This window comes from Phyllobates terribilis, unplaced genomic scaffold (assembly GCF_046119375.1).
Source record: "Phyllobates terribilis strain yellow unplaced genomic scaffold, ASM4611937v1 Scaffold_12__6_contigs__length_324123572, whole genome shotgun sequence".
Taxonomy (NCBI): Eukaryota; Metazoa; Chordata; class Amphibia; order Anura; family Dendrobatidae; genus Phyllobates; species Phyllobates terribilis.
This window is the reverse complement of record NW_027362772.1, coordinates 162,339,814-162,363,092: the sequence shown is the minus strand read 5'-3', so window position 1 is coordinate 162,363,092 and position 23,279 is coordinate 162,339,814. Positions and strand designations below refer to the sequence as shown.

Genomic DNA, 23,279 nt, shown 5'->3' with positions numbered 1-23,279 from the left:
AAAATTGTTCTTTATTGAAAAAAAACTAAAACCTGAGGTTTCTGAGGTTTCATTTTAGCATGCTTTAGTTTTTTTTTTCAATAAAGAACAATTTTTAATTATTTCCTGTTGGATGTGCTGGTGGATTTCCCTTTTCTTTTTCATTTGCTTGTGATCACCAATGGGTGCGGCACCCTTAGGATGGATTCCGGCTGGCATATGGTTTTGAAATCGACAACTTGGTAAGCTTTCTACATTTTCCCTCCCCTCCTCCCTTTTACTCCTTTCTCCACTACTTTCTCCTGTAGATACCACTAGCAACCAAGCGGCAGTTGCAGTGAGAGAGTCCCAGAACCCTCATCAGCCCGGTGAAGAGGTCTGCATCCTTTAAGCTCACTCTCCAGCTCAGAACTGAAACTACCCAGTCTCTCTGAGGCAGGCCTGGCCATTCTCCCCTAGCTGCACCATGTTAACCCCTCTAGTTGCTGGATGCTTAACAACACCATGTGTGTTATCTACCCGTAACGTGTATAATCTAATGCGGTTTTGTAAGGAAATTATTCCTGTTATCTTGTTGTAGAGGTCCAGTAACGAAGGATCTTCTTCAATCCTCCTTTTAGATGCTTCCCAGAAATACCTTGTGCAAACAGGCCATTTCAGTTTATCCTTTATTTACGAAGAGCAGATACTTGACAGTGTTTTTCAAGCGTGTGATGTAGAGGAAAGAGGTAAGTGAGTCTGATGTGATTCATAGCAGGGCCAGAGATGTTTCCACCAGCTTTATATCATGAATAATCTGCACTATATGTAGGAAAGATAAACTGGGATGACACAATATATCTTCTCTGGTGATTAATATTTTATATGAATGTCATACAGAGTAACTACTCCATGAACCCGAAAATACTCTTATAAAACAAACATATAACTAATAGCTTCTTGCCTTTTCTTTTTTTAACCCCTTCACGACCTTTGACGTATAGGTGCGCCAAAGGTGGTGTCCCTGTCTTTGATGCAGGCTCTGACGCTGAGCCCACATCTTTCCCTACAGATGACAGCTGATCTGATCATTTGCGTCTAACAGCTTGGATCCACCTGCCGCTGTTAGCCAAAGAAATGCAGCTGTCAATCACTGATTCACAAGTCTCGCTATCGGCGCATCTGTCACGTGATCATGGGGCGGCGATGGGTTGTGTCATGACTGCCGGGGGTCTGTAGAAGACCCCCGTGCTTGTCATTGTGAATCTCATATGAATGCCGGCTTGGGGCCGGCATTCATTGGAGATTGTAATTTCTACTATATATAGCAGTGCTGAAGCCCTGCTATGTGATGCACAGGCAATCAGATGATCACAGCTTTAAATCTCCTAAAGGGACTATTAATTACAGTAGAAAGTAAAAAAAAGTTTTAAAAAATATAAAAAAAAATAAACACAAAAGTTCAAATCACCTCCCTTTTGCCCCATTCAAAATAAAACAATTAAAAAAAATACACATAATTGGTAACACTGCATTCAGAAACGTCCGATCTATCAAAATATAAAGTAAATTAATCCAATCGGTAAACGGCGTAACGAGAAAAAAAATCAAAACCCCAGAATTACATTTTTTTGGCCACCGCAACATTGCTATAAAAGCAACAAGTGGCGATCAAAGCATCACATCTATCCCAAAATGGTATCAATAAAAAAATCAGCTCAGGACTCAAAAAATAAGCCGCAGATCCCGAAAAATGGAGACACTACGGGTCTCAGAAAATGGCAACATGAGCAAATTTTATTTTCTTACAAATATTTGATTCTTTGTCACCACTTAAATAAAAAATAACCCATACATGTTTGGTATGTGCGTACTCGTAACGACCTGGGGAATACTATTACCAGGTCAGTTTTAGCATTTAGTGAACATGGCAAATAAAAAACCCAAAAAACAATTGTGGAATTGCACTTTTTTGCAAATTCACCGCACTTGGAATTTTTTCCCATTTTCCAGTATGCTATATGGTAAAGTCAATGGTGTCGGTCAAAAGTACAACTCATTCTGCAAAAAAACAAGCCCTCACATGGCCATATTGACAGAAAAATAACAAATGTATGGTTCTGGGAAGAAGGGGAGCAAAAAAACGAAACTCACCAAAGGGTCATCGTGAGAATGTATACTTAAAAGTAAATGGCAACATAAACCAATTCATTTATTTTTTTATTTTTTACAAAGTTATAAATTGACCACTAAAATGTAAAAAAAAACCTTTATAAGTTTGGTATCGCTGTACTTATGCTGACCTGACGAATCATGCTGCCAGGTAATTTTTTTTATCACATAATGAATGTCATAAAAAGAAAACCCCAAAAAACAATGGTCGAATAGCGGGGGTTTTTCACCATTTTACATTTCACACTTGGAAGTTTTTTCCCCGATTTTCAGTGCTTTACATGGTAAAGCGAATGATGTAATTCAAAACTACAACAATTATGATGAATGTGTTGGCTACGACACGCATAAAAGTTGCAAGATTTTTTGTACAAATTGCATAAAATTTTTCCAACATTTCAAACAGTTTTTCACCATAATTCTGTCTCAGGGCCTGTCTGTATAAACACTGGAAGTGTCTCTGTACATTTAATAGGTTTTAGGGGACTTGAAGTTAGTCTCCTCAAACAAACTACTCTGCACAGATGTTATCCATGTCCGTGCTGTCATGTATAACATCTGTCTTAATTCCTAACCTAATCTTGTATACACAAGGGTTTTCCCTTTCCTTTATGAGAGGAACACAGCTTTAAAAATGCTTTATTGTAAATAATGTAAAAATTTATTTCAAAAACCTGTATACTGTATTGTACATTGGGTACATTCCCAGAGTTTGTATGTAAAGTGTTTTATCTTTCTTTTCAAATCGATTCAATCCATTCAGTCATATACCAGTTCTCATCATGCGTCCGTCCACTGATTCTTTCAATTGCTTGTTGTTCATTTCCATGCCACGCTTGATGGTATCCAGCCAACGGGTCTTTGGTCTCTCCTGTTTCCTTTTACCACTGACTGTTGCGATTATTGACATCTCCTTTTCTGGGGAATTTGCCTCCACACTTGTCAGTTTCTGTTTGGTGATCTTCCAGGGACAACTCTGGGTTTACATGATCAAGAACATCTTTGTTGATTATCTAAGCTGTCCATGGGATTCGTAGTCGTCTTCTCCAGCACTCTCAAAGGCATCAATTACCCAATAAAATAAGTTTATTAAAAAAAAATATCTCTTGTAGGAAAACTCTTCTCTTAATTGCGTCTCCACAATTTCATGCTGACCTTGTCATTGCAGGTACTCATGCTATTGTAGGTGTAGATTCTAAGGATGGCCTATGGCAGATTATTTAAAAATATAATTTTTTCCTTCATTTTTTTTGCATGCATCAGTATCACATGTGAATATACCAAACTTTGTAATCTACCTTATTAGCGGCACCAATAAATTCCAGTTTCAGGTCATCTCCTGGGTGCCAAAAGTAAAGAAAATGTGTGTATGGTGTATGCTTCATAGGTTAAGTTTATAATATGATAATAAAAATATTTAGATTTGAGAGTCCTCAGTGGTTGATACCTTTTAATGGCTAACTGAAAAGATGGTAACAAATTGCAAGCTTTCGAGACTACTCAGGTCTCTTCATCAGGCTAGTATATTGTAAGATAAAGATCCCCAATTGTGTGTATGGTGTATGCTTCACAGGTGAAGTTTATAATATGATAATAAAAATATTTCGATTTGAGAGTCCTCACTCCTCAGTGGTTGATACCTTTTAATGGCTAACTGAAAAGATGGTAACAAATTGCAAGCTTTCGAGACTACTCAGGTCTCTTCATCAGGCTAGTATCTTGTAAGATAAAGATCCCCAATTCACATCAGGACTACAAGATCCCAGGTACTTTCAGCTGTATCACATCTAATGTAGTGTACTTAATTATATGCACCAAGTGTCCAGCTGGGGGTTTTTATGTAGGGGAGACAGGGCAAAAACTTAGAACAAGGATGAATCATCATCGCCACACAATAAAAGAAAAAAAGAATAGATCTACCTATAGCCAAGCATTTTTGTTCCCCTGATCACAGCATAAAATACATGAAATTACTGGTATTAAAAGGTAACTTCAAATCTCAAAGAGAAAGAAGAATCTCAGAATATAAACTGATGATGACCTTTAAAACTTTCAGAGCAGGAATGAATGTGTCACATGGATTTATGTCATTCTACATCAACTAAGGAATGTGCCCTTCAGACTTGTGAGGCCATCATAACACTGGACCTAGTCACAGGACAATAAAACCTTCACACTCCTTATCTATTAACTGCTAAAATATTTATAGCCAGAACTGTTTATCTCTTCCATAATAATTCTGTTTTTCATCACCAGTCTTTTCTATTGCATTATTGTTGTGTCTAATTGTGTATAAATATGTGACTTTTCAGATTTTGTGGTATACTAGCCAGCTGAAGAGACCTGCATAGTCTCGAAAGCTTGCAATTTGTTACCATCTTTTCAGTTAGCCATTAAAAGGTATCAACCACTGAGGACTCTCAAATCTAAATATTTTTCTATCTACTGGGTAACACGGTACAAGAATATATATTATTCTATAATATGATAATAATATTTTTTTATTTCTATTGCACAAACATATTCTGTAACACTTTACATTACAGAGGATACTTGTACAGACAATAAAGACATTACAGAATAGCACATAATTCAACACATACAGGTGCATCTCACTAAATTAGAATAGCATGAAAAAGTTAATTTATTTCAGTTCTTCAATACAAAAAGTGAAACTCATATATTATATAGAGTCATTACAAACAGAGTGATCTATTTCAAGTGTTTATTTCTGTTAATGTTGATGATTATGGCTTACAGCCAATGAAACACAAAGGTCATTATCTCAGTAAATTAGAATAAGTAACAAAAACACCTGCAAAGGCTTACTAAGCATTTAGAAAGGTCCCTTAGCCTGTTTCAGTAGGCTCCACAATCATGGGGAAGGCTGCTGACTTGACAGATGTCCAGAAGGCAGTCATTGACACACTCCACAAGATCTCAGAGTTCCAATTTTCATCTGGAAATCAAAGTCCCAGAGTCTGGAGGAAGAGTGGAGAGGCCACAATCCAAGCTGCTTGAGGTCTAGTGTGAAGTTCCCACAATCAGTGATGGTTTGGGGAGCCATGTCATCTGCTGGTCCACTGTGTTTTATCAGGACCAAAGTCAGCACAGCCATTTACCAGGAAATTTTAGAGCACTTCATGCTTCCCTCTGCTGACAAGCTTTTTGAGATGGAAATGTCATTCTCCAGCAGGACTGGGCCCCTGTCCACACGGCCAAAAGTACCAATACCTGGTTTACAAACAACAGTATCACTGTGCTTGATTGGCCAGCAAACTCGCCTGACCTTAACCCCATAGAGAATCTATGGGGTATTGTCAAGAGGAAGATGAGAGACACCAGACCCAACCATGCAGACGAGCTGAAGGCTGCTACCAAAGCAACCTGGGCTTCCATAACACCTCAGCAGTGCCACAGGCTGATCTCCTCCATGCCACACCGCATTGATGCAGTAATTGATGCAAAAGGAGCCCCGACCAAGTACTGAGTGCATTTACTGAACATACATTTCAGTAGGACAACATTTCAGATTTTAAAATAATTTTTCAAGCTGTTGTTATAAAGTATTCTAATATACTGAGATAATGACTTTTGTGTTTTCATTGGCTGTAAGCCATAATCATCAACATTAACAGAAATATACACTTGGAATAGATTACTCTGTTTGTAATGACTCTATATCATATATGAGTTTCACTTTTTGTATTGAAGAACAGAAAGAAATTAACTTTTTGATGATATTCTAATTTAGCGAGATGCACCTGTACCTTGAGGAGTGAGGGCCCTGCTCGCAAGCCTACAATCTATGAGGAAATAGGGGGGACATGAAAGGTCAATGGTAAAAAGTGCTTATATTTATGGTCCAGCCAGTAATATAATAAAAAGGGTATTCACATAACTCTGCATGAACCGGTCACCAGCCAGTATCTGTGCAGTCATCAGCCAGTATTTGTACAGTACACATACAGAGTGCTATAAAGTGCATGGAGGTTATGTAAGCAGATGCTATGAGAGTCCTGATTTGGAAGAAAATTTTGTAAGATCAAAACGGGATAGTTACGTGAGGTAAGGCGACAGGCCAGTCTGAAGAAATGCGTTTTTAGGCCACCGTTAAAACTGTTGGTTTTGGGAATTAATTGGATTGCCCTGGGTAGCACATTCCAGAGAAGTGGCACAGCGCGAGAGAAGTCTTGGAGACGGGACTGGGAGGTTTGGATTATTGAGGATGGTAGCCTTAGGTCATTAGCAGAATGAATCTCACAGGTAGGGTGGTAAACAGAGATAAGGGAGAAGATTAGGGTGGTTCTTAACCTTGGAGCACTTTGTGGGTGAGAGTGATAAGTTTATATTGGACTCTGTAGCGGATGGACAACCAGTGAAATGATTGACACAGGGCAGTGGCGTACCGCCAAAGGCGGCAGACCATGCCACTGCTATGGGGCCCGTGAGCCAGGGGGGCCCGTGAGCCGGGGGGCCCCAAAGCAATGGGGGAACGAGTAGGATAAGTGAGTATTGGGGGAAGGGAGGTTGTGGCGGCGGAGGAGCGGTGCACACGTAGTAGCCGCTGCTGCAGCTACCACGTGTGCCCGTTGCTAAAGGGAAATTAATATTCCCTCTTCTCCACTCCCATGGGCATGAAGAAGAGGGAATATTCATTCTCTTTAGTAGCGGGCACGGAGGAGCGCTGAGCCACGGCTCCTGCTGTCAGTGCCCGCTACTAAAGAGAAAGCATATTCACTCTTCTCCACGTCCATAGTCCCAGCGTGGAGAGGAGTGAATATGCTGGCAGCAGCAGATCACCTTGGTGACTGAGAGCGCGCACTGCTCAGATGCCAACATGAGCTGCTTGCAGGCAGGACACAGCAGCGCTGGAGCAGAGGTAAGGAGGGAAGGTATAAGTGTTTATTTTTTTTATGTGTAAAGTGATTGGGACACATATACCAGGATTGGGGGATGAGGGGGGCCACACATACCAGGATTGGGGGATGGGGAGGCCACACATACCAGGATTGGGGGATGGGGGGCCACACATACCAGGATTTGGGGATTAGGGGGCCAAGCATACCAGGATTGGTGGATCAAGAGGGCACACATACCAGGATTAGGGGATAGGGGCCCACACATACCAGGATTGGGGCATGGGGGCTGTCATGCATACCAGGATTGGGGGATGAGGGGGCCACACATACCAGGATTGGGGAATGAGGAGGCCACACATACCACGATTGGGGGATGGGGGGCACACACATACCAGGATTGAGGGATGAGGAGGCCATGCATATCAGGACTGGGGGATGAGGAGGCCACACATACCAGGATTGAGGGATGAGGGGGCCACACATACCAGGATTGGGGGATGAGGGGCCACACATACCAAGATTGGGGGATGAGAAGGCCACACATACCAGGATTGGGGGATGAGGAGGCCACACATATCAGGATTGGGGGATGAGCAGGCCACACATACCAGGACTGGGGGATGAGGAGGCCACACATACCAGGATTTGGGAATGAGGGGGCCACACATACCAGGATTGGGGGATCAGGGGGCCACACATACCAGGAATGGGGGAGGGTGGACCCACACATACCAGGATTGAGGGATGAGGAGGCCATGCATATAAGGACTGGGGGATGAGGGGGCCCACACATACCAGGATTGGGAGATGAGGAGGCCATGCATGCCAGGATTGGGAGATGAGGAGGCCATGCATACTTGGATTGGGGGATGAGGGGGCCCACACATACCAGGATTGGGGGATGAGGGGTCCACACATACCAGGATTGGGGGATGACGGGGTCACACATACCAGGATTTGGGGATGAGGGGGCCTACACATACCAGGATTGGGGGATGAGATAATCACACATGCCAGGACTGGGGGATGAGGGGGCCCACACATATCAGGATTGGGGGATGAGGAGGCCCATGCATACCAGGATTGGGGGGGGTGAGGGGGCCATGCATACCAGGATTGGGGGGATGAGCAGGCCATGCATACCAGGATTGGGGGGATGAGGGGGTCATGCATACCAGGATTGGGGATGAGGGGGCCATGCATACCAGGATTGGGGGAATGAGGGTGCCATGCATACCAGGATTAGGAATGAGGGGGCCATGCATACCAGGATTGGAGGATGAGGAGGCCATGCATACCAGGATTGGGGGATGAGGGGGCCATGCATACCAAGATTGGGGGATGAGGAGGCCATGCATACCATGATTGGCGGAAGAGGGATGCCATGCGTACCAGGATTGGGAGATGAGGGGTGCCATACATACCAGGATGGGGAAAGTTACCAGTAGTTGGTGCATTTCCCACCCTAGGCTTATACTCGAGTCAATACGTTTTCCCAGTTTTTTGTGGTAAAATTAGGGGCCTCGGCTTATACTAGGGTGGACTTATTTCAAATATATGGTATTTTTAAATCAGTGAGTACGTGGTGCCCATAATACTGCAGGACGGTGGGGTGCATTATACTATATGGGGGCTGAATTTTATCCTATGGGATGTGTAAAATACTGTATGGAGGACTATGGGAAGTTCATTATACTATATGAAGGATTATGGGGGGCGCATTATACTATATGGAGGATTATGGGGGGGCGTATTATACTATATGGAAGATTATGGGTGGCGTATTATACTATATGGAAGGCTATGTGGGGCCATTATAATATTTTGAGAGCTATGTGGGGGGCCAATATACTGTATGAAAGCAATTATACAGTGTGAAGGTTTGTGTGGGGTCCATCATACTGTTTGGAAGGCTAGTGCGGGCTATTATACTGAATGTAGGTCCATTAGTGTATGGAGGGCTCTGTGGGGGTCACAGTTGGGGGATCATACTGTGTTGGGGTCACCATACTTTTCCTTGGGAGTTGAAGTGAGGTACAATAGAGTCATTATACTATGCATGTGGAGGCTAATGTGGAGGAATTCACCATAGGGGTATCATACTGTGTTTGGGGGGCACTTTTAATGGCATCATACTTTATGGGGGCAATGAAAAAGGGATCTAGGACTTCAGCAGGAGGTAAATTACTATGTAAAGGCTGGAAAGTTGTGAGATCTGCTCTTCTGTGACACAGACAAAAATGTGTTTATTTTTTTTTTTGGGTGGGGGGGGGGGATTAGAGCCTCTGCTATACGGCCCCATGATTTCTATGTATGCCCCTGGCACAGGGTAGAGGAATCGGTGTAGTGGTTGGAGAGGAATTTATTTCCAACAAGGATCTTAAGATTGGGGTTCTGGAAACCCAATAACAGGTGCTCAACTCCGCTCCATTCATTGTCTATGGGACTGCTGGTAATAGCCGAGTGCTTAACTCAGCAGTCCCATAGATAATGAATGGAGCAGAAGGCTCCATTCAGGACAGGACTCCAAAGCCTTGATCAGCAAGTTATCTCCTATCCCATGAATAGGAGTAAACTTGCATTTTTAGGAATAACCCTTTAACAGGCAAATCCGATGAACTTTGATGTGGTCATAAATCAGCTTAGAAAATGTTCAGAACAAAAATAAGGGTTACAGACCTGTCTGCCTGTGAGTTTACTTATGGATTTAACAAATAACTCGTTCTACATTCTGATTTGTATTGTAATTAGTGTTGAGCATTCCGATACTGAAATATCGGGTATCGGCCGATATTCACTGTATCGGAATTCCGATACTTAATTCCGATACTTTTATAATATCGAATACCGGAATCGGAAGTTCCCATAATGCCTGCGCTCTGCAGTGTCTCTGAAGGATGACAAGCTGGATGGCAGCGCTCAGCTGCGATCCAGCTTGTCATCAGAATGCCATCCCAGCGTGGGAGAATTCTCCTGATTGTTTAAAAGCCGGCGGGCGGTAAAAAGCCGCCGGCTTTTAAACAATCACGCAGCCCCATACTGCTTCCCCGCAGCCTCCCACCCCGATCCTCCGCTCCCCTCGCCACCTCCCATCCCGATCGTAAATTAGGACCGGGCGGGGAGCGCAGCACCAAGGAGCGAAGGACCCGGGCGGGGAAGCCGGCAGTGAAAAGACTTCACCGCCGGCTTTCCCGTTCTGTGCTGCGCTTTCCCGCCGGTTATTTCAAATGAACAGCTGAGGTATCAGGTGATGCCGATCAGCTGTTCATTTGAAGTAGCCGCGGTGCCCTCAGAGGGTTCATGTGAGTTCATGCTTGACTGCATGAACTCACATCAACTTTCCCACGGCCGCACAGGTCAGCCTCACCTCCCGGACCCGTCATGATTAGTGTGTGCGGGGTGTGTGTGTGTGCGGGGTGTGTGTGCGGGTGTGTGTGCGGGGTGTGTGTGTGCGGGGTGTGTGTGTGCGGGTGTGTGTGCGGGGTGTGTGTGTGCGGGGGGTGTGTGTGCGGGTGTGTGTGCGGGTGTGTGTGCGGGCAGACATAGGCCGATGTGACACTACTACTCCCATCGGCCTATGTCTGTCCCCCGTCCACTCCTGCCAGCAGGATCAGCTCGATGGGAGCAGTAGTTCCCATCAGCCTGATCCTGCTATATAAATTGCCCTACTGTGTCCCCAATAAATGTTAAATACATGTCATTGGTGGCCAGTGGTTACCTAAAAGAAATTAGTTCATACATTACCTGTCCCCGCCGATCGCCACCTAAAATAAAGTAAAAAATAAAAAACTACACCTATACTCACCAAGACACCTAATTCCCCGAAGCCATCGATCTCCTGTAATAAAATATAAAATAATAAACCACAACCTTATCCTTACCCCTCCGTAGTAGTCCACGAGTGTCCCACGAAGATCTCCAGTTCAGAGCAGCCACATAGAATGTGACCGCTCTGAACCGCTGCCGCCGCTAGAATGACGGGGCCGTAAGGGTTCACCGGAGTTCAGGCAGCGCTGCTCCGGTTAGCTCCTTTACGGCACTGCTGTATCGTGAGAAATTCCCACGGTACAGCACTGCCGTAAAGGAGGTCTCCGGAGCTGCGCTGCCTGAATGCACTCCGGTGACCTCAGTCAGTGGCTCCCGCTGCCGGGAGCGGACGTGTTCCCGGCAGCGTGAGCTTACAGCAGCCATGCACAGCTGTCACCATCTCCAGATGTGACAGCTGTGCATGGGAGATCAGCGCAGGAACGTGGACAGGTAACTATTTTTTTTTTAGTAAACTAAGAATTAAATAAAATGGTGTTTTATTTCAAATAAATTATTTTTTTCTGGGTGTAGTGTGTTTTTTCTTTTTAACACTTTGTAGGTTAGTAATGGGGGTGTCATATAGACGGCCATCATTACTAACCTGGGCTTCATGGCAGCTGGCGCTGACATGAACCCCACCACTATTACCCCCTGCCACCGCACCAGGGCAGCGTGGAAGAGCGAGGCTAAGTGCCAGAATTGGCGCATCCTATGGATGCGCCATTTCTGGGGCGGCTGACGGCTGGTGTTTCTAGCCTGGGAGGGGGCCAATATTCATGGCACCCTTCCTGAGCTATTAATATCAGCCCCCAGCTGTCTGCCTAGCCTTTGCTAGCTATTAAAATAGAGGGGACCCCACGTCATTTTTTTTGGGGGGGTCCCCCATTTTAATAGCTAGTAAAGGCTAGGTATTCAGCTGGGGGCTGATATTAGTAGCCTGGGAAGCTCCGTGGGTTTTACCCCCTTCCCAGGCTTCAAACATCTGCCCCAGCCGTCTGCTTAACCTCCGCTAGAGACTAAAATTATGGGGGATCCCACGCCATTTTTTTTTTAAATAAATCCTTTATTTTAACACTAAATGACATTTGAGGACTTAATAAAGATGCAGTCCCTAAATTATTATTTATTTTTTAATAAATTTTTCCCAAAACTTTTGACGTGGGCTTCGCCATATTTTTGTATGCCAGCCAGGTACAGCATCCAGCTTCTATGAACGCGCCATTTTCCGGGGCGGCCGCGGACTGCAATTTTCAGCGGGGGGGGGGAGGGCAAAAAGCTTGGGCCTCCCTGCGCTGCAGATTCCATCCCCCAGCTGCCTAGTTGTACCTGGCTGGACACAAAAATAGGGAGAAGCTCCACGTTTTTTTTTTTTTAATTATTTCATGAAATTCATGGAATAATTAAGAAAAAAAGGGCTTCCCTATATTGTTGTGTCCGGCTAGGTACAAATAGGCAGCTGGTGGTTGGGGGCAGCCCGTTCCTGCCTGCTGTACCTGGCTGGACACAAATATAGTGTGAAGCCCCACGTCAATTTTTTTTTAATTATTTCAGGAAATTCATGAAATAATTAAAAAAAAATTATGTGGGGCTTCGCCCTATAATTGTGTCCAGCCAGGTACAGCAGGCAGGAACGGGCTGCCCCCAACCACCAGCTGCCTATTTGTACCTAGCCGGACACAACAATATAGGGAAGCCCTTTTTTTCTTAATTATTCCATGAATTTCATGAAATAATTAAAAAAAAAAATGTGTGGCGCTTCGCCCTATTTTTGTGTCCAGCCAGGTACAACTAGGCAGCTGGGGGCTGGAATCTGCAGCGCAGGGAGACCCAAGCTTTCTGGGTCCCACCCGCTGCAAATTGCAGTCCGCAGCCGCCCCGGAAAATGGCGCGTTCATAGAAGCGCCATCTTCTGGCGCTGTACCCAACTCATCCAGGGCCCTGGTGCGGTGGCTCACTGGGTAATAAAGGGGTTAAGGCCAGCTTGGCATTATCAGCTGGCCCTAAGCCCGAAATTCATGGGGTCACGCCAATATTAGACATGACCGCCATGAATTTCTAGTAAAGTATTTAAAAAAAACACAAACACCCAGAAAAAAGTCCTTTAATTGAAATAAAGACACAATTCTTTATTGTTCTAAATTAAACCATACTTACCGCCACACCCATTCCAGCTGAAGCCAACGATCTCCTGCAATAAAAGTAAAATAATAAAGCAACCTCATCCTTACCTTTCCATGGTTCCCAGGACAGCTTCAGCTCTGCTACATCGAGATGACAGGCTGGACCGCAGCAGAACGCTGCCATCCAGCCTGTCATCCCGCGGACACTGAGAAGCGCAGGCATGCTTGCGCTCCTCAGTGTCTTTCTGTGACGTCATCCAGATGAGCCGAGGTCATGTCCAATGAACTCAGCTCACCTCATGCACGTCACTGACAGCGTGGGAAAATTCTCCTGCACTCAGCGCTTCAGCGTGAGAATTCTCCCACGCTGTCAGTGACGTGCATGAGGTGCGCCGAGTTCATGGGACATGACCTCACCTCATGCACGTCACTGACAGCGTGGGAAAATTCTCACGCTGAAGCGCTGAGTGCAGGAGAATTCTCCCACGCTGTCAGTGACGTACATGAGGTGAGCCGAGTTCATTGTCGGCTCATCTGGATGCCGTCACAGCCAGACACTGAGGAGTGGAAGTATGCCTGCGCTTCTCAGTGTCTGCGGGATGACAGGCTGGATGGCAGCGTTCTGCTGCGGTCCAGCCTGTCATCTCGATGTAGCAGAGCTGGAGCCGTCGTGGGAGCCATGGAAAGGTAAGGATGAGGTTGCTTTATTATTTTTCTTTTATTGCAGGAGATCGTTGGCTTCAGCTGGAATGGGCGTGATGGTAAGTATGGTTTAATTTAGAACAATAAAGAATTGTGTGTTTATTTCAATTAAAGGACTTTTTTCTGGGTGTTTGTGTTTTTTTTAAATACTTTACTAGAAATTCATGGTGGTCATGTCTAATATTGGCGTGACCCCATGAATTTCGGGCTTAGGGCCAGCTGATAATGCCAAGCTGGCCTTAACCCCTTTATTACCCAGTGAGCCACCGCATCAGGGCCCTGGATGAGTTGGGTACAGCGCCAGAAGATGGCGCTTCTATGAACGCGCCATTTTCCGGGGCGGCTGCGGACTGCAATTTGCAGCGGGTGGGGCCCAGAAAGCTTGGGCCTCCCTGCGCTGCAGATTCCAGCCCCCAGCTGCCTAGTTGTACCTGGCTGGACACAAAAATAGGGCGAAGCTCCACGTTTTTTTTTTTTTAAATTCATGAAATTCATGGAATAATTCAGAAAAAAAGGGCTTCCCTATATTGTTGTGTCCGGCTAGGTACAAATAGGCTGCTGGTGGTTGGGGGCAGCCCGTTCCTGCCTGCTGTACCTGACTGGACACAAATATAGGGCGAAGCCCCACATCAATTTTTTTAAATTATTTCATGAATTTCCTGAAATGATTTAAAAAAAATTGACGTGGGGCTTCGCACTATATTTGTGTCCAGCCAGGTACAGCAGGCAGGAACGGGCTGCCCCCAACCACCAGCTGCCTATTTGTACCTGGTTGGACACAACAATATAGGGAAGCCCTTTTTTTCTTAATTATTTCATGAATTTCATGAAATAATTAAAAAAAAAAAATACGTGAAGCTTCTCCCTATTTTTGTGTCCAGCCAGGTACAACTAGGCAGCTGGGGGATGGAATCTGCAGCGCAGGGAGGCCCAAGCTTTCTGCCCCCCCCCCTCCCCCCGCTGAAAATTGCAGTGCGCAGCCACCCCGGAAAATGGCGCGTTCATAGAAGCTGGATGCTGTACCTGGCTGGCATACAAAAATATGGCGAAGCCCACGTCAAAAGTTTTGGGAAAAATTAATTAAAAAATAAATAATAATTTAGGGACTGCATCTTTATTAACTCCTCAAATGTCATTTAGTGTTAAAATAAAGGACTTATTTTAAAAAAAATTGACGTGGGGCTTCGCCCTATATTTGTGTCCAGCCAGGTACAGCAGGCAGGAACAGGCTGCCCCCAACCACCAGCTGCCTATTTGTACCTGGCCGGACACAACAATATAGGGAAGCCCTTTTTTAAAAAAATTATTTCATGAAATAATTAAAAAAAAATTGACGTGGGGCTTCGCACTATATTTGTGTCCAGCCAGGTACAGCAGGCAGGAATGGGCTGCCCCCAACCACCAGCTGCCTATTTGTACCTGGTTGGACACAACAATATAGGGAAGCCCTTTTTTTCTTAATTATTCCATGAATTTCATGAAATAATTTTAAAAAAAAATGCGTGGGGCTTCGCCCTATTTTTGTGCCCAGCCAGATACAACTAGGCAGCTGGGGGCTGGAATCCGCAGCGCAGGGAGACCCAAGCTTTCTGGGCCACCCCCGCTGCAAATTGCAGTCCGCAGCCGCCCCAGAAAATGGCGCGTTCATAGAAGCGCCATCTTCTGGCGCTGTACCCAACTCATCCAGGGCCCTGGTGCGGTGGCTCACTGGGTAATAAAGGGGTTAAGGCCAGCTTGGCATTATCAGCTGGCCCTAAGCCCAAAATTCATGGGGTCACGCCAATATTAGACATGACCACCATGAATTTCTAGTAAAGTATTTAAAAAAACACAACACCCAGAAAAAAGTCCTTTAATTGAAATAAACACACAATTCTTTATTGTTCTAAATTAAACCATACTTACCACCACGCCCATTCCAGCTGAAGCCAACGATCTCCTGCAATAAAAGTAAAATAATAAAGCAACCTCATCCTTACCTTTCCATGGCTCCCACGACAGCTTCAGCTCTGCTACATCGAGATGACAGGCTGGACCGCAGCAGAACGCTGCCATCCATCCTGTCATCCCGCAGACACTGAGAAGCGCAGGCATACTTCCACTCCTCAGTGTCTGGCTGTGACGGCATCCAGATGAGCCGAGGTCATGTCCAATGAACTCCGCTCACTTCATGTACGTCACTGACAGCGTGGGAAAATTCTCCTGCACTCAGCACTTCAGCGTGAGAATTTTCCCACGCTGTCAGTGACGTGCATGAGGTGAGCTGAGTTCATTGGACATGACCTCACCTCATGTATGTCACTGACAGCGTGGGAGAATTCTCACGCTGAAGCGCTGAGTGCAGGAGAATTTTCCCACGCTGTCAGTGACGTGCATGAGGTGAGCTGAGTTCATTGGACATGAACTCGGCTCATCTGGATGACGTCACAGAGAGACACTGAGGAGCGCAAGCATGCCTGCGCTTCTCAGTGTCTGCGGGATGACAGGCTGGATGGCAGCTTTCTGCTGCGGTCCAGCCTGTCATCTCGATGTAGCAGAGCTGGAGCTGTCCTGGGAACCATCGAAAGGTAAGGATGAGGTTGCTTTATTATTTTTCTTTTATTGCAGGAGATCGTTGGCTTCAGCTGGAATGGGCGTGATGGTAAGTATGGTTTAATTTAGAACAATAAAGAATTGTGTCTTTATTTCAATTAAAGGACTTTATTCTGGGTGTTTGTGTTTTCTTTTAACTTTGACTATGGGGTTAGTAATGGGGGTGTCTTATAGACGCCTCTCCATTACTAACCTGGGCTTGATGTCAGCTGGCATTATAAGCTGACATCAACCCCAACCCTATTACCCCCTGCCACCGCACCAGGGCAGCGTGGAAGAGCGAGGCTAAGTGCCAGAATTGGCGCATCCTATGGATGCGCCATTTCTGGGGCGGCTGACGGCTGGTGTTTCTAGCCTGGGAGGGGGCCAATATTCATGGCACCCTTCCTGGGCTATTAATATCAGCCCCCAGCTGTCTGCCTAGCCTGTGCTAGCTATTAAATTAGGGGGGACCCCACGTCATTTTTTTGGGGGGGTCCCCCATTTTAATAGCTAGTAAAGGCTAGGTATTCAGCTGGGGGCTGATATTAGTAGCCTGGGAAGCTCCGTGGGTATTACCCCCTTCCCAGGCTTCAAACATTTGCCCCAGCTGTCTGCTTAACCTCCGCTAGAGCCTAAAATTAAGGGGAACCCCACGCCAATTTTTTTTTTAAATAAATCCTTTATTTTAACACTAAATGACAAGTACAGTAATCAACACTGTCACTGTACTTCATATATATGTGACTGACATGTTTCTATCTATCTAATCTATGTGTGATTCTCTATTCCTTCTATTCTAAATTGTCGGGTACAGATGCTGAATTGCCGGCCGGCTTTCTTAAAGAGACGGTGCATGAAAACACTATTATTTTTTTAAATAAATCCTTTACACTAAATGACAAGTTCTGTAAGCAACACTGTCACTGTACTTCTTATATATGTGACTGACATGTTTCTATCTATCTAATCTATGTGTGAAGCTCTATTCTGTCTGTTATAAATTGTCGGGTACAGATGCTGAATTGCCGGCCGGCTTTTTTAAAGAGACGGTGCACGAAAACACTAATATTTTTTTTAATAAATCCTTTACACTAAATGACAAGTACAGTAAGCAACACTGTCACTGTACTTCATATATATGTGACTGACATGTTTCTATCTATCTAATCTATGTGTGAAGCTCTATTCTTTCTGTTGTAAATTGTCGGGTACCGGTGAATGCCGCTGATGAATTGCCGGCTTTTCATGTCACTCTACATTATTCTTAGTTGTTTTACTTCATGTAGAATTAACCTACAAGGAAAGAAAGGGTTTATTTTCATTCCGATATTTGTGTCCCATTGACTTGCATTGGTTTCCGGTATCGGAATCGGCGATATCCGATACTTTTTGGGTATCGGCCCGATCCAATCCGATACGATATTTCCTGATATCGGAAGGTATCGCTCAACACTAATTGTAATATATAGAGGTTGTAGAAGTCATATGGTCCAAAACATTTAATCAATTCCATTTAAAGTGGTTGTCTAGGAATAAAAATAATAACCAAAGGAAATGTCATTATAAATAAATTCCTAAATACTTTTAAATAGCAAATCACAATTAAAATGTTTGCTGTCTTGTTACAATGACAGAAATCTGTCCTAGAATGTTACGATAGGTGCTATTGTGCATGTGCAGTGGAAAGCTCCCCTTCCTTTATGTGTAGGAAGATGTGCTCTCAGTGAATATTCTGATCTAATACTGGAGATGTCAGGGGCTCAGTTAAAAAGGGGCTGCTCACACTGCTGTCCATCCTGTTTTTCTGATCTAATGCTAGAGATGCAAGGAGTGCTGAGGCATGAAGTGGCTGCTCACACCACTGTCACCATGTTTATCTGATCTAATACTGGAGATAACAGGGTGGCTGAGGTTAGAAGAGGCCGTTCATATTTCTGTCTACCCTGCCTATCTGATCTAATACCAGAGATACCAGGGATGCTAAGGTAAGAAGAGGCAGCTCACACTGCTGTTTTCCATGTCTATGTGATCTAATACTGGAGATACCAGTGGTGCTGATGTAAGAAAAGGCTGCTCACACTACTGTCACACTACTGTCTGTTAAAATATACTTATTTCCGGATATTTTTATATGTAGGGCTGTTTACCAGATGTGATTCTTCAAAAGGACATATCAAGATATTCTTATAAAAAAAATATTGATTTATTCTTGAATTGTCCATTAAAAAGAATAATTGCTGTAGTTACATAAAATAGGTGAAATAGTTACAAAGTGATTGTCCATTTGTCCATAATTAGCTTATTAATTGAGATTCACCCATTTTTTTTCTGGGATCCTGAATGGTAGGTTGCGTCTGTCTGTGTCCAGCACGTGCTTCAGGATGGACCATGTGTCTGGGCCTTGTCAGCTGTTTCCCTCAGCGTGTAGATCCTCCATCTGATGTAGTGTGTAGTGGCAAGAGAGTCCCTCCCTATGTCTTACAGGGGTTATATAGGCCCCTCATAGCATCTGTTCATCATATATGGCACTAACTTACACTGAGCTAAAAATACAAGCTGAAACCCCTAGCACGAGGCTGGTACAATCTTATGCAATGTATAGATACAGAATTCAGAATTAAGAATAAAAATGAATATCCATAATTAATATTTAACACTGTCCTAAATGTCTATCTGATCTAAAAATGGAGATACAAAAGGGGCTGAGGTAAGATGAGGCTGCTCATACTGCTGTCCACCCTGTCTTTCTGATCTAATACTGGAGATACCAAGAGTGCTGAGGAAAGAAAAGGCTGCTCACACTGCTGTACACCCGGTCTTTCTGATCTAATACTGGATATACCAGGGGTGCTGAGGTAATAAGAGGCTGCTCACACTGCTGTCCACCCTGTCGTTCTGGTCTAATACCGGAGATACCAGGGGTGCATAGGTAAAAAGAGGAGGCTCACACTGATGTCCACCTTGTCTATCTGATCTAATACTGGAGATACCAGAGGTGCTGAGGTAAGAAGAGGCTGCTGTCCTCTCTGTCTATCGGATCTACTACTGGAGATACCAGGAGTGCTGAGATAAGAAGTGGCTGCTCACACTGCTGTCCACCCTTACTATCTGATATAATACTGGAGATACAAGGGGTGATGAGGTAAGAAGAAGCTGCTCACACTGCTGTCAACCCTGTCTATCTGATCTAATACTGGAGATACCATGAGTGCTGCGGTAAAAAGAGGCTGCTCACACTGCTGTCCACCCTGTTGTTCTGGTCCAATACCGGAGATACCAGGGGTGCATAGGTAAAAAGAGGAGGCTCACACTGATGTCCACCTTGTCTTTCTGATCTAATACCGGAGATACAAGGGGTGCTGAGATAAGAAGTGACTTCTCACACTGCTGTCCACCATGTCTATCTGATCTAATACTAGAGAAACAGGGGGTGCTTAGGTAAGAAGAGGCTGCTCACTCTGCTGTCAACCCTGTCTATCTGATCTAATACTGGAGATACCAGGAGTGCTGAGATAAGAAGTGACTTCTCACACTGATGTCCACCATGTCTATCTGATCTAATACTGGAGATACCAGGAGTGCTGAGATAAGAAGTGACTTCTAACACTGATGTCCACCATGTCTATCTGATCTAATACTGGAGATACCAGGAGTGCTGAGATAAGAAGTGACTTCTCACACTGCTATCCACCATGTCTATCTGATCTAATACTGGAGATACCAGGGTGCTGAGGTAAGAAGTGAATTCTCACACTGATGTCCACCATGTCTATCTGATCTAATACTGGAGATACAAGGGGTGCTTAGGTAAGAAGAGGCTGCTCACACTGCTTGTCAACCCTGTCTATCTGATCTAATACTGGAGATACCAGGAGTGCTGAGATAAGAAGTGACTCTCACACTGATGTCCACCATGTCTATCTGATCTAATACTGGAGATACCAGGAGTGCTGAGGTAAGAAGTGACTTCTCACACTGCTGTCCACCATGTCTATCTGATCTAATACTAGAGAAACAGGGGGTGCTTAGGTAAGAAGAGGCTGCTCACTCTGCTGTCAACCCTGTCTATCTGATCTAATACTGGAGATACCAGGAGTGCTGAGATAAGAAGTGACTTCTCACACTGATGTCCACCATGTCTATCTGATCTAATACTGGAGATACCAGGAGTGCTGAGATAAGAAGTGACTTCTAACACTGATGTCCACCATGTCTATCTGATCTAATACTGGAGATACCAGGAGTGCTGAGATAAGAAGTGACTTCTCACACTGCTATCCACCATGTCTATCTGATCTAATACTGGAGATACCAGGGTGCTGAGGTAAGAAGTGAATTCTCACACTGATGTCCACCATGTCTATCTGATCTAATACTGGAGATACAAGGGGTGCTTAGGTAAGAAGAGGCTGCTCACACTGCTTGTCAACCCTGTCTATCTGATCTAATACTGGAGATACCAGGAGTGCTGAGATAAGAAGTGACTCTCACACTGATGTCCACCATGTCTATCTGATCTAATACTGGAGATACCAGGAGTGCTGAGATAAGAAGTGACTTCTCACACTGCTATCCACCATGTCTATCAGATCTAATACTGGAGATACCAGGGTGCTGAGGTAAGAAGAGGCCGCTCACACTGCTGTCCACTCAATCTGATCTAATACTGGAGTGCTTAGGTAAAAAGAGGCTGCTCACAATATTATTCACCGTGTCACATTGTTGTTTATGTATATCCAGGTCACAACAGCAGACTTGAAAATCAATATAACCACTGCACATGCTCCCAGCTGTCTCCTGTCCTCTTAACAGTCTAGCAAAAGATTTTGTCAGTGTAATAAGGCAGTATTAATTTTAATTCTATAGTGATTATCTCCCTGGGCAAAATGATTGTGATTTACTAATTAAAAGTTTTTAGAAATTTAATTATAATGACATTTCCTTTAGCTATTTATTTTTTTCTATTCCTGGAGAATAATCTATCAGAGTAATCTAACATGTATGGTGGCATCCTGACTGTCCCTGGTTCAAGAAAAGACCCTTCTGCTAAGGGATAAGCCAATGTCAGATAGTTGCGGCAGTCATTCTGTGTGTATGGCCAACTTTCAAAGTGTGGAAATTTCCTGTACAGAACCAACGAGTCCAAAGTTAAAACTTTAGTTTGGATTGTAAATTCCAGCAGCGAGACCCTGCAACTCCTCAATTAAGTTATTTTTGTAGTGGGTTACACAGATAACTCATGTATTCTTTCTCTGGATGGAAAGTACATTTAACTTTCTCTGCTGTTTAATAAACTTTTGTAAATGTTGCTCATCTGGAAATGATCAGCCTGATTGTGCTGCATGTGCAGTCTACATGGTTAGCAGCCAGCAAAATCCTGTATGGGAGGCAAAACAAAAGACAATAGAACATATATAGCATATATTCTAAATGCTTGAGACACATAGACATAATACATATCTGTTACTATATTTCTATGTTCACATTAGAGTTGAATGAATAAATTTGCAGGACCCTCCAAACTGCCTCCTACCTGCAAGTATCCCCAGCTTCTCTTTTAAAAGGAACTTGTCAAGTCAGATAATGCTATTAGTCTACAGATATAGGGTTAATCTGCAGGCTAAAAATGTTGTAGAAAGGTGTCCGTCCGCTGTACTGAAAGCCCGGCTCCTGTGAGAAAATGAACTTTACTCCAAGCGCCGACGACTTAAAGTCAGAGGTGTGTTGGCACAATACAGTCATGTATAGTGTTGAGCCACCCCCGTAGTGTTCGAGTTCGGTTCTGTTCGTCGAACACCCGTGTGTTCGCCGAACTGTTCGTCGAACTGTTCGTCGAACACCTTTGAACACCGTTAAAACCAATGGCAGGCAAACAAAAACACATAGAAACACATAGAAAACACCTTCAAAGGTGTCCAAAAGCTGACAAAACTGCTCAGAAGACATAACTAACACATGGAAAAGTGACAAGTACATATAGTCATGCGAAAATAAAAGAGGTGGAGGAGTAAAAGGAGGGGGAGACACAGATATAGGCATCTCATGCCCTTCTAAAATCCAAAAAGTGAGAAGCCGACACGGCCAGTCCGCTCCTGCCCGTCCACCTCCGTGTCGCCGGGTTTGTGCCAGAGCCGCAGTGAACCCTGACGGCCAGCCCCCCTCTCCCAATACTGGTGCCTGTCCGCTGGTGGGTCGAGCGAGCCCCCCTGTGGTGGAGGCAGCTCTAAGCTTTTTAATTTAAATTGTCTCTCTAATTTGAATGAATACACTTTAAATCCATTTACAAGGATCTATTGGAGGGCAAGTCTCATGCCAGCAGCCGCGTAATTCCAGCTCCAGTAGCATCCACTAAAGCTGCTGCAGTTAAAAAGCTTTTATAAGGATCGAGCTCGGCTGTCCACCGCAAGGCATCCTACTGCCAGTCCCAGCCCCTATGCCTTGGGGTGCCTCCTGATGCTCTTCACTGAGTATCCCGTGGTCCCGAAGCATTTCCTTTGAAAAAATTAAGTGTCCAAACTACAGGTGGTGTAGCTTGCTTAACAGCCGGGATAATCTGCTGACTAGCAGACACTGCTACTAGGCACAAAGTATTTCCTGGGCTAGATGCAGTTAAAAATTTGTAATTAGATACTCTCGTTGGATGCTGAGAAAGCATTCCATAGAGTCTCCTGGCACGCCATATATTATTCTCTTAAAAGGTTTGGGGTAGGGGTCTAGGGGACCCTTTTATAGCCAAAATCACGGCCCTGTATCGCAATACGTCACCTAGGCTGAAGATAAATGGAACTGTAGCACCCTGAGGGCTCGGTTGCTACAGAGGTATTGCACCTCACCCAGAGGTGTGATATCTCACTCTCAGGTAAGGATGGAGTGTGGATCAGGACCCGACACCTGCATGCATTACACCACATTGCCGTGGGGCAGGGCGACCAATATGCCCCTGAGATGGGCACGACAGTCCCTGTCCCTGGCTGTAGTGGGGGGAGGGAACACTGAGGAAGGGGAACCCTGTAGTGCAGGAGCAGGGAGCAAGCAGTTCCTGGGTGCATTGAGAAGGGAGTATAAAAGGTGGGCACCATCTTAG

General features: G+C 44.6%; 1 long non-coding RNA gene across 1 annotated transcript; it reads right to left on the bottom strand.

The window, feature by feature from the left end:
• Positions 1-2,752: 2,752 nt before the first annotated feature.
• On the bottom strand, positions 2,753-21,904 carry LOC141173166 (uncharacterized). Its single transcript, XR_012252601.1, has 2 exons — positions 21,729-21,904; positions 2,753-3,336 (listed from the first exon to the last, which is right to left on the bottom strand). It is a non-coding gene; the product is annotated as an uncharacterized lncRNA (long non-coding RNA).
• Positions 21,905-23,279: the final 1,375 nt, after the last annotated feature.